This window comes from Wolffia australiana, chromosome 3, assembly GCF_029677425.1.
Source record: "Wolffia australiana isolate 7733 chromosome 3, ASM2967742v1".
Taxonomy (NCBI): domain Eukaryota; kingdom Viridiplantae; phylum Streptophyta; class Magnoliopsida; order Alismatales; family Araceae; genus Wolffia; species Wolffia australiana.
This window is the reverse complement of record NC_135837.1, coordinates 22,290,222-22,302,167: the sequence shown is the minus strand read 5'-3', so window position 1 is coordinate 22,302,167 and position 11,946 is coordinate 22,290,222. Positions and strand designations below refer to the sequence as shown.

Below are 11,946 nucleotides of genomic sequence, written 5' to 3'. Positions count from 1 at the left end.
AATCTTGTTCTCCTAAAACTCTGCTCTTGCTACACATTTTCCTATAAAGTAGTGATCCATGCTGAGTTGGTTTACTCCTTGGCTTACTCAAAGCTAATCTCCTAAAATAACTGAGTCACGATAAACTGTCCAACAGAAAAGAAAGAGAGAGAGAGAAAAGAAGAGAGAAAAGAAAAAAGAGCAAGAGGGAGAGAGAGAACCAGATAGAAAAGGAAAAGAGAGAGAGAGAGGAAGAGAAAAAAAGAGAGAAAAAGGAAAAAAGAGAAAGAAAACAAGAGAGAAAAAGGAAAAGAGCTAGAGAGAGGGAACAAGAGTGAGAAAGGAAAAGAGTGAGAGAGACCGAGAAAATAAGAGAGAAAAGGCAAAGAGAGAGAAAGAGAACAAGAGAGAAAAGGAAAAGCGCTAGAGAGAGAGAGAACAAGACTGAGAAAGGAAAAGAGTGAGAGAGAGCTAGAAAACAAGAGATAAAAAGGAAAAGAGCTAGAGAGAGAGCAAGAGAGAGAAAGGAAAAGAGTAAGAGAGAAAACAAGAGAAAGAAAAAGGCAAAGAGAGAGAGAGAGAGAACAAGAAAGACAAAGGAAAAGAGCTATAAAGAGAGAGAGAACAGGAGAGACAAAGGAAAAGAGCCATAAAGAGAGAGAGAACAAGAGAGACAAAGGAAGAGAGCTAGAGAGAGAGAACAAGAGAGAAAAAGGAAAGAGAGAGAGAGAACAAGAGAGAAAAAGGAAAAAGAATGAGAGAGAAAGAGAGAGAGAGAGAGAGAGCAACAGAGAAAAAGAAAAAAGAACGAGAGAGAAAGAGAGAAAAATGGAAAAAGAACGAGAGAGAAAGATAGAGAGAGAGAGAACAAGAGAGAAAAATGGAAAAAGAATGAGAGCGAAAGAGAGAGAGAACAAGAGAGAAAAAGGAAGAGAGAGAGAGTGAAAGAGAGAGAGCACAAGAGAGAAAAATGGAAAAAGAACGGGAGAGAAAGAGAGAGAGAGAGAGAACAAGAGAGAAAAATGGAAAAAGAACGAGAGAGAAAGATAGAGAGAGAGAGAGAACAAGAGAGAAAAAGGAAGAGAGCTAGAGAGAGAGAACAAGAGAGAAAAAGGAAGAGAGCTAGAGAGAGAGAACAAGAGAGAAAAAGGAGAGAGAGAGAACAAGAGAGAAAAAGGAAGAGAGCTAGAGAGAGAGAACAAGAGAGAAAAAGGAAAGAGAGAGAGAGAACAAGAGAGAAAAAAGGAAAAAGAATGAGAGAGAAAGAGAGAGAGAGAGAGCAAGAGAGAAAAAGAAAAAAGAACGAGAGAGAAAGAGAGAAAAATGGAAAAAGAACGAGAGAGAAAGATAGAGAGAGAGAGAACAAGAGAGAAAAATGGAAAAAGAATGAGAGAGAAAGAGAGAGAGAACAAGAGAGAAAAAGGAAGAGAGAGAGAGTGAAAGAGAGAGAGCACAAGAGAGAAAAATGGAAAAAAAAACGGGAGAGAAAGAGAGAGAGAGAGAGAACAAGAGAGAAAAATGGAAAAAGAACGAGAGAGAAAGATAGAGAGAGAGAGAGAACAAGAGAGAAAAATGGAAAAAGAATGAGAGAGAAAGAAAGAGAGAACAAGAGAGAAAAAGGAAGGGAGAGAGAGTGAAATGAGAGAGAGCACAAGAGAGAAAAATGGAAAACGAACGGGAGAGAAAGAGAGAGAGAGAACAGGAGAGAAAAATGGAAAAAGAACGAGAGAGAGAGAACAAGAGAAAAAAGTAAAGAGAGAGAGAGAACAAGAGAAAAAAGGAAGAGAGAGAGAAGAAGAGAGAAAAAGGAAGAGAGAGAGAGAGAGAGTGAACAAGAGAGAAAAAGGAAAAAACTGAGAGAGTAGGGAAGGTCGTGTGGTCCGGTCTGATTTTTTCGGCCATCGTGCGATTTTTTCGATCGCACAAAAGCACGGATCGATGTGCGGTCAGAATTTGTGCGACAAAATCAGACCACACATCGCGCAAAATCGGACAACAGATGAGCGGGAGGGAAGAATGAGATAACGAGAGGGGACCGAGCTGGGTACTCAAGAGAGAGATGGAAGAATGGTGGGAGAGAGAATAGTGAGCAAGAGAGAGAAGAGAGACAGAGAGATAGTGGGAGAGAGACGAGTGAGAGAGAGTGAGAAAGAGGATGAGAGAGTTGAGCGCGAGAAAGGGATAAGAGACAGAGAGAGAGAGGAAGAGAGATGAATGACCCAGAGAGAGAAGAGCCCGAGAGAGAGGAGCGTTGTCTGACTGTCTTAAACGAGAGAAACATAGAGGAACCAGAGAGAGAAGAGCTCGAGAGAGAATCAGAGTACGAGGGAGAGAGAGGAACAAGAGAGTGAGAGAAGAATGCCGGAGCCCCAAAAAGACAGACAAGAGTGATAGACAGAGGAACGAGAGAGATAGAGAGAAGAGCACCAGAGAGAGAAAAGAGAGATAGAGTGAGTAACGAGAGAGAGAAGAGTGCGAGAGAGAGAGAGAGAGAGAGAGAGAGAGAGAGAGAGAGGAACGAGAGAGCGAGAGAAGAGCATCAGAGAGAAAGATAAGAGTGATAAAGAGAGGAAGGAGTGCGAGAGAAGAGCACCAGACGCCACAGCCCGCAGACCCTTAATCCCTTATTCAAAACCTTAGAAAAAAACCGGCCCAAAACCGCACAATCGCACCGCACACGACCTTGGCCGATGTGCGGTGCGATTCAATATAATGCTGTCTGATGTGCGGTCCGAAAATTTGAATCAGACCACACATCAGCCTAAAATGGCACCGTTGCACAAAAGGACCAACCCTATGAGAGAGAGAAAGAGATAACATGAGAGAAAAAGGAAAAGAGCTAGAGAGAGAGAGAATATGAGAGAAAATGGAAAAGAGCTGGAGAGAGACAAAGGAAACGAGCTAGAGAGGGAGAACAAGAGAGAAAAAGGAAAAGAGTTAGAGAGAAAGAACAAGAGAGAAAAGGAAATGTGTGAGAGAGAGAGAGATAGAGAGAGAGAACAAGAGAGAGAGGGATAGATAGAGAGATAAATAGAACAAGAGAGAGAGAGAGAGAGAGATAGAGAGAACAAGAGAGAGAGAGAGAGAGATACATAGAGAGAAAAAGAGAGAGAGACAGAACAAGAGAGAGAGAGAGATACATAGAGAGAAAAAGAGAGAGAGACAGAACAAGAGAGAGAGAGAGAGATACATAGTGATGGGGGACCATCGCATCGGCACCGACACAGGAGATGTTCGACCGCCCCGAGCCGCTCGCACCGACGTCCGTGATCCGGAATTCAAGTATCCCAAGTAAGCATCGTGATTTTATGAAGTTTTGCTTTTGGACCGCGTCGTGCATTAGACCGGTCCCGCTTTTGTTATTTCATGTTTTGTTAGTCTTTGTACAGAGGAGGGCCACGTTTCTAGACGGAACCCTCCCCTCATTAGCCCGTCACTTGGCACCCTCCCCTCTCCTATATAAAGGGGAGGCATGCCCAAGGACCTTTTTTTTAGTGAAGTTTTGAAACAAGTGAATTTGCAATGTTTTATTTTTTCATCCATCGCGTAGCGTGAAAAATAGAAGGTCACCTTCTTCCTCCTGTCGCCCTGCACCTTGACCTTTCAGCTCCTCCCTGCTGCCCTGCCTCACCCCTGCCAGCCCCCCCAAGCAGTACTGCCATTCGATCGGTCTTCGGTCATCCTCCTTGGGAGATCTCGTGCTTGTTCCGGTCCGATCTCCCACAGCCTTCATCAAGAGGAACCCGATCACCTTCCGACGTTTTCCGGCGTCCAAGGGCGACCATCGCCCGTCGACCCGCCAGGATTTTGGGCGCCTGCTTGCGCCGTCTCCTGGTCGGGACAGAGCCGAACCCGCGGGTTCTGTTCCTTCCCACGGAGCTTCCTCCGCCGGTTCTTCCTTGGCAGCCGGCGGACTCCTTCTCACATCCCCGACGACCCAGCAATTCCCACGCGGTCAACCCGTTCCGCCGCGTCGCCGCGTTGCCCTCTTTCCTCTCTTGACCGCGGCCGCGATTCAACATCTTCGTGTCGATTGGAACTCTCGGTTTGCCCTCCGCACTCCCTTGTGCGCAGGCATTCCCGACGGACGCACTCTGTCCCTTGAACGAGGCGCCTGCCTCTATACTTTCCTCAGATTGCTTCCACCTCCGCTGCGCCGGTTACCTGGTGCTTCCCGCGCCGTGCAGCGCTCTTAGCCACCCTCTGCCAGGCTGGGATCACGACTGTTCCTGCTGCTGGCTCGTTGCCCGGCTCCCGGTGATTGTTGTCGGCGCTTCGTGTTGGATCTTCCTTTTGATTGCCATCGATCGCCAGGCCCTTCGAGGTTCTTCCTTCATCCCCCTCTTATTTTTACAGTATCATTACCTTTTGCAGTACTGTCTCCCACTATCAGTTCCTCTGTCGCTCGAATTATCACGCATACAGTTAGGGATAGCCTCTTGTCGAGTGGTAGGACTTCTTGAGATAGACGATCTGATTATAGTCACGCGAGGTGAACTCTTCAGGGCGGTCAAACGCCTCTTGCGAAGTGCTTGTTCGAGAGGTTCTGAGGATCACCCGGAGTCGAGCCGGACCTCGTCGTCTGCTAAGACTTACTGTCTCGTCGCCCCACCATCGGCCCGTCCTTGTGCTCTCGACAATCTCTTAAAGCGTGCATTCATCCGCATAATTAAATTCGCACCGTGCATCCCGTTGTGACGTAACACGAGCCGTCGATCCCGGCAGGTCGTGTTACATCACATAGAGAGAAAAAGAGAGAGAGAGAAAAAAAGAGAGAGAGAGAGAGAGAGAGAGAGAGAGAGAGAGAGAGAGAAAGAGAGAGAGAGAGAGAGAGATACATAGAGAGAAAGAGAGAGAGAGAGAGAGAGAGAGAGAGAGAGAGAGAGATAACGAGAGAGAGGGACAAGAGAGAAAGGGGGAGAGAAAACGAAGGAGAGAAAGAACCAGACTTAGCCGACGCCCCATGGCATGGGCCACAAACAGTTCCTGGGCCGGAGGAGGCCCAGAGGACAGCTGACGTGGGGGATGGAGATCATGTGGACCAATGAAAAACGAGAAACAGAACTGATATCTGGACTGGATAAGGAAATCTCTCCTCATCCGCTCATATCCTCGATTAGGGGGGGAAGGGATTCTGATGATAAATAATATATAGGAGAGCTTCCTCAACAGGGTCATTCATCACCTCTCCCTCACCAAGCGCATCGACCGTATCGCAGCTCGACCAACGCAGCTCCATCGATGGCGGCGAGCATGGCCCTCTCCTCCCCCTCCTTGGCCGGCAAGGCGGTCAAGCTCTCCCCGGCCGGCTCCGAGGTCTTCGGCGAGGGCCGGATCTCCATGAGGAAGACGGCCGCCAAGCCCAAGCCCGTCTCCTCTGGCAGCCCCTGGTACGGCCCCGACCGGGGCAGGTACGTCGGCCGCTTCTCCGGCGAGGCTCCGTCGTACTTGACCGGCGAGTTCCCGGCGACTACGGCTGGGACACAGCCGGGCTCTCGGCCGACCCCGAGACCTTCGCCAAGAACCGCGAGCTGGAGGTGATCCACGCCCGCTGGGCCATGCTCGGCGCGCTGGGCTGCGTCTTCCCCGAGCTGCTCGCCCGCAACGGCGTCAAGTTCGGCGAGGCGGTCTGGTTCAAGGCCGGGTCGCAGATCTTCAGCGAGGGCGGGTTGGACTACCTCGGCAACCCCAGCCTGGTGCACGCGCAGAGCATCCTCGCCATCTGGGCCACGCAGGTCGTCCTCATGGGCGCCGTCGAGGGCTACCGCGTCGCCGGCGGGCCGCTCGGCGAGGTCGTCGACCCGCTCTACCCCGGCGGCAGCTTCGACCCGCTGAACCTGGCCGAGGACCCCGAGGCCTTCGCCGAGCTCAAGGTCAAGGAGATCAAGAACGGCCGCCTCGCCATGTTCTCCATGTTCGGCTTCTTCGTGCAGGCCATCGTCACCGGCAAGGGCCCTCTCGAGAACTTGGCCGACCACCTCGCCGACCCCGTCAACAACAACGCCTGGGCCTACGCCACCAACTTCGTCCCCGGCAACTAACCCATTCCTCTATTCTTTCCCCGCCCCCATGTATCAGTATCTGTTCGGAGCCTCCGAATTATCTCCGATGTTGCAAATTATCGACGTGAGTTTCTTTTTATGCCATCCCTTCTCCGTGGTCTCTGTTTTTTTTCCCTCTTGGAAGGGCGAAGAGCCGCGGTTGGAGTCGGAAGATTCCACACAGATGGAAAAATCATCATCGGTATTGCTGAATAATGCTGGTCCAGATCTTTTTCTGGGTGCCCAAACCTTTGAATGTATGTTAACATAAAGTGAAGCCTATTTATGGCTGTTGAAATCTTACTATTCCCCTCGGATTCTTAACTCAAAGAAAAGTGATGACGGAAACAACCTGCATGTCTTCTTCATTACGAACTAGAAAAAATTCGATCAAAACTTCTAACCTCATTAAAACCTGTTGACGGGTGGATTTCCGTTGTTTCGGAAGTTAACTGCTCCATAAACAGATGTTTACGGGTCCAATCGGCCAAAGATCTCATGGCTTGGACTATTGACCTTTGTCACGTATCCCATTGTGCATTCTGACACCAGAGAGATCAAGCATTTCTTGTTCCAGGATACCAACGAAATTATTCCTGGTTGTTTCAATATTTGAGGCCAACGACTGGAAAGGGACTGGGTTGAACTAGGCTATTTAAAGTTTTGGTCATTTCAATATCATATAAATACATTTGTCTAGATATGTAAAAACCAATCGATACAAGTAGTATTTATAAAAGAAATCAAGTACATATTATGATAGCAGATTAAGGTGTAAGACGATTAGAGGAAGTCAAAAGAACTCCGTCGTAGTGGAAACAAGAAATTACACCGCTGCACTTCACATTTTGTTTCCAATTTAAGTGACAAAGCTGTGTCTTTCTGCGTATCTTCATCAGCTTCGCCGCGAAAGGGGATACCATCCACAGAGCCCAACATACAAAAGTCAGGTCATGAAAACCCTAATGGTGGATTGATCCATTCAGCAGGTCATAAGGGCCAATAATATAAAGGCTACGTGAGAAATTCATCAATAATTTAGTGGGCGTCGTTACGTCCACCCAAGTAGTGTAACCTCCCACATAATGCTTTGCATAACACACTGTTTTTGTGGTATATATGACTATCCTATAAACATATTAAAGCTGTGACAATCATATGCTTATTATGAAAGGTGAAAAACAAATTGTGCTTAAGCACATCTATATTTTTACCAATGAGCTATAATTAAATAGGATCGTGTTGTCATTACACAATAATGCGCATTTTTACCAGTTTCTTTTTATATCCCTCGGCCATGGTTTATGGGAATGTTCCATATTAAGCCAGAAACATTGATTTTTTTATGGATTAGTCGTTTATGAATGTTCTTAAGTAAGCTTTAGTTCGTAATGTCCTACATTGACATGGGGAAATTGTCTCAGTGAAAAAATGACTAGGTCAAGCAATGGTCAAAGATATTTACGTACTCATAGCATCGGACAGAAACCATGCAATGAATAAAAAAAATTTAGTAGTTACCTATATTATATTAGTACCAAATACCTTCATGTCTGCGAAAATACCAGAGCTTTTTATAGAAAGTTCACTAGGTTAAATAAAAAAGTTTGACCAGAAAGTCATGGAATTTGAAGCTCTATGCACTCATCTTAGTGTTTTAATTTTTTTTTCAATGAAAATGCTAATGCATTTGTTTGAAAATACCTAAGTTGATTGTTTTCACGAATTTTCAGCCAATCATCACTGGAGTTTAAAGTGGGTCAACTCATGATCATCCGTGCAAAATGTCTGTATTTATGTAAGTAATTTAAGCAATATTCGTATAACTTTAATGAAATTATAATTAAATTACTTTTATGAATTTAATACTTTGTATAATCATTTTTATGAAAACAATTTCCTTTCTAGAATACAGCAGGTGAGCCCAATCGTAAAAATTGGACCTGAAATTTTGGATCTCAGGAACATAGTGATAAATCCAAATTAAGTTTGATTTATGCCATTTAAGGTCTCCAATTTATCAAAAAATATTTCTTGTTTTCCATACAAGCACAAACAGAGTAAGGGTTGAATCCTGAGGGAGTAAGTATTGAAAAGTGAATTTTAAATGTAGTGTCGATGACTGGAAGTTAAATTCGGTCAATTCATGGTCATTCATGCAAAAGCCTCTATACTATCTCATTAATTTGAGCAACCAATCAAAAACAATTTCTTATATCCATTTCTATGAAGATAGTTGCCTATTCAAATACCATTAAGTGGCGAAAACTTCAAGTGTGGACTTTAAATTTTAGATCTCAGGATAAAACTGATACACCAAATATTTAAGTTAAATTATGTATTTAAAGGCTTCTTGTTTACGCAACAATATTTCTAATTTTCTGATCAAACACATAGCGAGTAAAGACTAAATCCATAAGGATGAAAGTATTGAAAGGTAAATTTTAAAATAATATTTAATTTTCTCATTTTTATATATGTTAAAGAAACTCTAACTTGATAAAAAATATTGTGGAAGGTAATTTGAAAGAGTTGTAAATGATAATAAATGAAAAAAATTAATTTAAAAAATGAAAAAAAATAATTTTGAAGTGGAATGGAGTAGACCGAATACAACCACTAATTAGGATAGAGATGGTGGCAGATATGAGACAACAAGTGGTGGAGTGCTGTCAAGTGATGATAATTTTATCATTTTTATGCGCCGACGAATGGTGGAGTTGGAGATGGCATGCGTGAGCAAATCACTCTGCTAATCATAATTAGGAAGGAAATCCAGCTGTGGTTTTTTAAAGCAATGGAGATGTATAGGTATAGATGAAAATACCCATAAACGTTCAGCCCAAAACCCCTCTTGGATGGTTAGATATCATTGGTTGTAGTTGGAGCAATCAGATTTTTTCTCTGATCTGATTTTCTCTCTCCTCTGATCTGATCCCCAGAGTGTGTCTGGCTCCTATCTTCAAAGACTATATCCGGTACCAATTTCTTATTTATAAGAGAAAATATGCTTCACAAGTGATGAAAAGTCCTTTTGACAATTAACTGTCCGATGAATCATTCTCCTTATCATTAGTAACAAAAAAGTGTGGCATTGAATTGTGAGACCTAATTGTCCTGATCAGTCATCACTAAAAAATCATCATCTTCCAAAAAATTAAAAGCATGAGATTAGGTCTTGGATCTCTCCATATAATATTCTTTGAGATTGGATGGGGAACATTATAACCCAATCTTTTAAACACAACCAACTATGGCATGGGTTCTCAGTCAGACTGGCACAAGCCTTATCTATTTCATTCTACAGTTCTTTATGCTTACAGACAAATGGGTTGTGATGATCCCTTACTTTCAGTTTTTCTTTGGGTTGGCCAGTGCTAATTGTAAAAAGCACAAAATATAAAATTAATTACTTATCCAACAAATTTTAAATTTCTTGCGCCATATAAGATTTACCATCCATTAGCCATTGTCTTAAAGTGTCGGCTGCTGGTTGGTGTGGTAATCATAAATAACATATTATTTTATGTATTAAATTCATGTCTTTTAAGTGTGTTTTTCCATTGGAATGATCATGAGTGCATGTTATTTATGATTAATTTTACTTCTAGTATGAATATATGATTTTTATTGATGTTGCTGTATTTTAACAAACATTTCATAAATCAGTATCATAGCAAAATCAATTTTACAGTCAATAAAGTTTAACAAAATAAATTAAAAAACTGGAACTATCATATTTTAAAATGAAAGCCTGTTTTTTCCCAATTCTATCCTGTACTTATAGAATTATTTGATGTTACATTCATAAAGAAAATAAAATTATTAGGTAGAAAATAAATCTAATATAGATATATACATATATATATCAAACTTTTTGTTTAATACTTTGAAGAGTTTTAGTGTGTTTTATTAGAGTTCAATTTTTGCTGCCATGTGTTACTATTCAATTCCTCCCTTTTGCAGCCAATTATTACCATTGGCCAATCACTAATTATATCCTTCAGGGTATTCTTTTATTATTTGAACATCAATAAATGCACAGCCACTAGCAAAAATATGCCCTTCTTTTTCATAAGAAATGCAGTCTAACATTCAAGATACATGGCACTACTAAAAAAGCAAGCTATTTTATCATAATTAGAGCATTTTAACATTTAAGAAGGTGGTAAAGAGATAAACTGTGCAAAAATATTGTATTTTGGTTCATTTTTTTCAAGTCTAAGTGGCACCATGAGAGCGAATAAATATTAACCACTGTAAATTTCTTTGCATACAATTTGAGGAGATGTGGCACCCCGTGACATAATGCATGGATTTCAATGCCAATATTTATCAGAATTTTGCCCACAGATGAGATGCGTCAGAGGAGCAATATAGGATATTTGTAAAACATTTTAAGACACACAACCCTTAAAAAATATAATGATTCTGCTCCACGTTGGTGATTCACAATGAGGAGAGGGTAAATATCAATGGCTATTAATGCTTCAACATTAAATGAGTAGTCTTGAAAGATTTATGGACTGAACTTTTGAGGGTAGTTCCATATTTACTTTCTATATCCATCTACCATCTTGGATCTGTAAATAAACCCCCTCATTCTTAACGAAGGAATCCCTAGAGTTTGTTCCTAGTTAGGATTAGGGGAGAGATTTTCTGATCGAAATCTCATTTGGGTCTGGTCTTGCATTCTAAGTGCAAAAGATTTAAGGGATGATGTTGAGATCAATAATATCTAAGATAAAGTAGTATTCAGCCCATTGGGCACCTCACAATGATGTTAGTGTGATCTCTGTCTTCTTACGACTCACATCTTCACCCTTTCCCTAGGTTATGATCACCAATAGCCTAGGCTTTTATTTTCACGCTTGCCGCCTCCAGGTCCAAGTACATCCACAAGGACATATAAATTCTTTTATGAAATTGTATGAAGTCTCATTGAGGACTATAAAGTCAGTGCTTTATAGGAAACACCACAGTCCACTATATTCATTATTTTATAATTCTTAGATAGTCTGAATTTCATAGTTTAGTGAACTTTCCTCCAATTAATACTGATGAGTTGAACTCATAGGGACATTACCTAAGTCGGCGAGCATTGCCTAGCGTGAAGAAGTTAGGCCTGTCTAGTGATTGAGGAGCTTAATAGTTTGGGTTCTTTCTATCTCTACTCTTTGTTTTCATGCACCTTTTAATGATGAAAATTAATTTATGTGGGTAGAAAGCTTGTTTAGACTCATTATGTGTACATTTGTCTCATCCTACATGCTATTAATCATTCCCACGTATGTGCATACACACCATCCTTTCTCAAAGCTCAAAGACATTTATTTATTAAATGTACAAAGACGAAGAGATCTGTCATCTCCGTACGAATGTGGTGAAAAATCTGAGAAGGGATAGGGGTGAGGCTGGAAACCAATCACCTTTATCATTTGGTGTCTCATTAGAGAATAGACGGTGAGAAAATGGGCATTTCTCTGTAACATGGATAACATGATAAATGTGTGTATACTTCCATACATAGTTTCACATGTACGGCCCATATTTAACTTCTTTCTTTAGATGTTTTTAGTATTATTAATTTAGAATTTATCATGTCATCACTTTAATTAACTAAATATATATGCACTAGAAATGAATTATAATTTTTGCACATTATGGTTATTTATACTGAACTTCTTGAGTTCTTTGAAGTCAAGGAATTGTAGTTCTGATGATTACTCTATAGTTCCACATTGAAGAAATTTACAGGAATGGGAAGACAATAATACTTGAAGAGTTGGAGAAGTTTTGAGAGTTAAGTGATTCTCAAAAGGGGCTTGAACGGAGCCAAAGGTGTTGTGGGCCTTCAGACAGAGGTCTGAGGGAGACGGGCCACAACCTGGCATGCCGATTGGGCTCTCAAAAGCCTTACAAAGAA

At 42.0% G+C, this 11,946-nt stretch overlaps 1 pseudogene; it reads left to right on the top strand.

Moving 5' to 3' along the window:
- Positions 1 to 5,141: 5,141 nt before the first annotated feature.
- LOC144701322 (chlorophyll a-b binding protein 40, chloroplastic-like) lies at positions 5,142 to 6,125 on the top strand (annotated as a pseudogene).
- The last annotated feature ends 5,821 nt before the right edge of the window (positions 6,126 to 11,946 follow it).